Raw genomic sequence first — 4,671 nt, forward strand, 5'->3', positions numbered from 1 at the left:
TTTAAATACATTTGTTTTAGTTGGGTACATTTTCACAGAATTGCTGTAGTGCATGCTATATGAAACGTAATCTGTAATGCATCTACATGTTGTTTTTACAGTGCTAGCTAAAGTTGGTATTAGCTTTGTGGCTAAAGCTGAAAAATATTAACAAATTGCACATAGTCGGGAGAAAGCAGCTGTTGTCGGTCAGATATGGAATTTATGCATGTGACAGAGAGCACTGACATTTTTGATGGCTTAGCAAGTTAAAACGTCACTGAGAGAGCAATAGTGTTTGTGTTACTCGTGCTAGCTATGGCTACATTGGCTAATTAGTCTGGCTGTAACCGTCAGAGTTTCAGAAGCTGGGAGGGCCACAGTGCCATACCTTAATTCTTGCTGATGACATGCACTCAAGTTATAATAAGCATCCTGCCACCTTAGACGTGGGTTTGAGAACCTGTGCCCATAAATGCCAAATCATTTTTCCATTTAGTCATTGTTTTAGGTGAAGTGTCACTTACTTGACTATTCTATCGGTCATGCCCAAATAATACAGCAGATATCTACAAGGAGATAAGTTTGTTCAACAGACTATGTCTTATTAAGTGATGTATTGTGAATTTTCTAACATCGGCCCAAAACAAATTAGGACCCTTTCCCCCCTCTTTTTTTCTACTTTGTGTAGAACATGTGTGAGCTGCTTCTCAAAACATTATGTATAAATGAGAGAAAGATTGGTACTTTAAAGAAACCATTGATGCTCTTCTGGACTGGAATACCTTTTTTCAATTAAAATTAATGTTTTTTGTGATGGTGGAATTTTTACCTTTATGATTACAGAAGTCAAAACATCAGATGATGATAGATTACCATCTAAACTCCCCATCTCTTGGCAAGTCTGAATTAGAGGGCTCAGCTGTATCGGCCTTTCTAGTGGATTTGCTTAAGGAGGAGATAGCTTAAGTCATTAGGTACATATTCCCTGACATTCTAGAGGTCAACCTTGCACAGTGTGTGACATTAAAGGGCATAACTTATAGAAATGGAATGGTACTGGCCCAAAGGGCAGCAGGTGGATTGCCAGAATACTGAAAAACCATATCTGCATTGTACCACAGCATATTCTACATTGTCAGAGAGCTTGGTGGCTGGTACAGAGAGCACGACAGAGCTTTTGAGCTCCGCCCAGTATCCACAAGAATATTCACTCTCGCTTCACTCTGTGAACTCCTTGATACTTATCCATTGGTTGACTATGAGATTGGATCAGTCCACATTGTGACTTTAAAATGGCATATAGAAATAAAAGGTGTTCATGTAAGTGTAATAGGTTCAGTCGCATGTATTTCATTAGATAAATTCTTCTTTTTTATGTCTGATCTTTATAACTTTGAGTATTGGGTATGGATAGCTTTATGAAACTAAACTGAAATGATTCTTTCTGAATGTCTGATATGTAATTCTTTGTTGCCTACAGAGTCCTATGGGGAGTCCTATGGTCCTAAAGACTGTTTTGGCTGACGGAACCTGTCGAAGGCTCACTCTCTGGAGCGCCTGAATCAACTGAGGATCTCATCGTTGAAGTCAAGAGACAGTGTTGTCTTCAGGGCAGTTTCAGACTTCAGTTTATGGATTCCTTGTTTGGGAATGGGTTTCTTAACCTTACCTCAGTTTCAGAAGTAGCAGACAAGGGGACTCTTAAAGCTATTGACATGTCAAAGCCCACCACATGGACATAAAAAAAGAGTAACAGAGTTGGTGAAACTAAAGATGGAAAAGACTTTTTCATACAGAAGACATGAAGTTGTTCGTGATGCACCAATGGTGGAGGCTTTCATGGCAAGATGGCCTGCTCTATTTGATTTCCATGGGGTAAGGTTTGCCTCATACACGGTGTTCTTGTGGTATTAGCCTAAAATGGTTAAGGCACAGTTGTTATTTGACAGCCCATTTCTTCAGCATGAGTGATTGAGGCCTTCTTCCAGGTATTAAAACTTTGAAGCTCATTCCTCTGTGCTCATGTTTTCAGATCAACGCTGAGTTTAAGAGAATTGCCACCATCCCCCCTCAAACAAAGTTCCTGGCTCAGCTGGATCTCCACTTGGACAACCTGGTGAAGTTGGTCAACAGAAGAGGAGAGCTTGGACTAATACTGAAAAGAATTGTGGCATAAATGGATAATGTAAGTGATAAAGCCTCAACATTCACTTAACATGATCCTCTTTGGATGAAATTTGATAATTGTGGAAGATTTCAAATGTTTCCCATGATAAATTCTCTCATTTTGTATTTTTACATCTGCTTGTTTTTTTTAACCTTCACTTTGTCAACTTATTATTAATTGCCAGTAAACCTATTATTAATTTGTGTGCCTTTACTTTAAAAACATTCATGTAAAGTACACTATTAAAACTTAAATGAAGGACAAGGGCTGAATGAAGATGCTAATTACATACATTTCATTTCAGTGTGAAGATGTTGATGCTGAGTGTGTCAAGGGAGTGTGTATCTACATGGGTGAAGACCCTGGCATGCTTATCCAGGAGTATGTGGTATGTACTTGTCTTTTTTTTTTTTTTTTTTGGACTTTCCACAGTGTGTCATATTACTTACTTGGAAATGACTAACATGGCTTCTTTTTTACAGGGCATGGAAGAACATGCCATCAGTGAGACTGTTGAAGACACCACTGTTTAAATTTATCTTCTTAAAGAGCAAGCTTCAGCAGATGAACAAGAGTTGTCCTTGCAGGCATCAGGGTGGCGAAGACTTTGGATAATGTAGCATTTGCTGTGATAATGCTATTTGGACTCATGTATGCATTAAACCTTGCCTACCCTGCGGACCTTCGCTACAACTTTGGCGTTTTCCAGAAGGTTTTCATGGAACTGGATGGAGCTAAACTCTCTAAAGTTCTTGCTTTCAAAAACATCTGTTTCATTGAAAAGTCAAAGACTGCACTTCTGCAATTCTTTGCAGTTTTTCATTTTGTGTTCAGTAACGTTATACTGCTTATGTTTTTATTGTTTTCCCCTCATGTGACTGCAATGCAGGATGATTTTTCCTTTTGGTATCATGTTGTAAGAAATTTTTACTAACGATTTTTAGCAATATGTTCTAAGTCAACCTTAATGTCCTGCTTACATGTGTAAAATGAAGATTAAAATTCATGTAGGTGTTTGGTATTAGTTATGTAACAATGTCATTTAAGGCTCAACTTAATTGAAATCTTGTACAGGTAAATACATGTACAGAAGCTGAAACTGTTGTCAAATAACACAAGTTATATTTGTGTAAATCTGTTTATTCATAAAAGCGTGTTGCTTTTTTTCAGGTAGTCTTAATTTAGTTTACATTTTCAATTGTGTAATTAATACAAATGTTATATGTAAGAGATGACAGGATCATCTATAAGCACTTTCTTTTATTTGCTGCTAAGGTCAGTTTTTTGTGAAATATTTGCAAATATATTCTCAAACTAACTTTTTCTTTTAGTTATTTCTGCATCTTTAAAAATGTGTTAACAAGTTTATATGGATGCGATTTTGGACTTGTTCATGGCAGAATTGCTGCTTTCACTGCTGTTACAGTTTAATAAAGGTGAATTGTTCAGTAACACTCACAGTCTTTGCCTTTTTTGTCAATAATAATCAGTTAATATTTCAATTGAAAAAATTAAGTAGGATTTAAAGCCATAATTTGTGTTGCAGGAACATAATTGCAATGTGTTTACATTACATAATATCATTGTGTACCACTGGCAAATAAAAATAAGTTGGTGTTAAACATTAAAATATATTGACATTATGCAATACATTGATATTATGATAATAGATTAATATTAGTACATCAAACATGATTTTTTAAAGTAATCTGATGTAAATAAAATACTTTGATCTGACAAGCATTAATTACTTGAGGGAAAGTGGAAAATTAAGTCAGTCATACTTATTCATATTATGTGGGACCGATGTACACAATAAAATCAAGTAAATTGAAAGAACTTTTTTTTCAGTGTATAGTGTATGAGATAATACTACCCCTAAGATAGGCTTTAGCAGTTTCCCACAATAAAGATGGGCTTACATCTTCCGTTTTATTAGTGGTCATAAAAACATTCCACTCTTTAGTGATATACTCAATAAATAAGGGGTTACTCAATAACTGAGGATTCATCCTCCATCGGCGGGAATTTGGCTCAAAATAAGGTGGGTGAATATTTATACTTACTACTGAATGATCAGATAATGGACAAGACCTTATTGAGCACTCTTCCATCCTATCCAACACCGTCCTGGATGACAGGAACAAATCTATTCTTGAGAAACTCTGGTGGGGGCAAGAAAAAAAGGTGAAGTCCCTATCTGTGGGGTGAGCTACTCGCCAGGAATCAAAAATTTCTAGATCAGAACAGAACTCTTTCAATCTAGTGCTTCTTGGCGACAATTCACTCCCTGGTGGAGATTTATCAACCCTAGGATCAGGAACACAATTAAAATCACCTCCCAACACCAAATATGGGGAAGCTATGGCTGAAACATGGGTTAAGAGATTGGGGGGAAAAAAAGAGACATCTTCTGAATTTGGACCATAAACACATCCTATAGAAACAGATTCTCTAAATAAGAAACCAGATATAAGAATGTAGCGTCCTTCCTTATCTTTTATGACTTTTTCTGTGGTTAG

The 4,671-nt window shown here is 36.5% G+C and overlaps 1 long non-coding RNA gene across 1 annotated transcript; it reads left to right on the forward strand.

Moving 5' to 3' along the window:
• Positions 1 to 1,978: 1,978 nt before the first annotated feature.
• Positions 1,979 to 2,900, forward strand: LOC120718473. The gene is made up of 3 exons (XR_005692499.1): positions 1,979 to 2,167; positions 2,454 to 2,537; positions 2,632 to 2,900. It is a non-coding gene; the product is annotated as an uncharacterized LOC120718473 (long non-coding RNA).
• The last annotated feature ends 1,771 nt before the right edge of the window (positions 2,901 to 4,671 follow it).

This window comes from Simochromis diagramma, unplaced genomic scaffold (genome assembly GCF_900408965.1).
Source record: "Simochromis diagramma unplaced genomic scaffold, fSimDia1.1 OVJJ01000141.1, whole genome shotgun sequence".
In the NCBI taxonomy this organism is placed as follows: Eukaryota; Metazoa; Chordata; class Actinopteri; order Cichliformes; family Cichlidae; genus Simochromis; species Simochromis diagramma.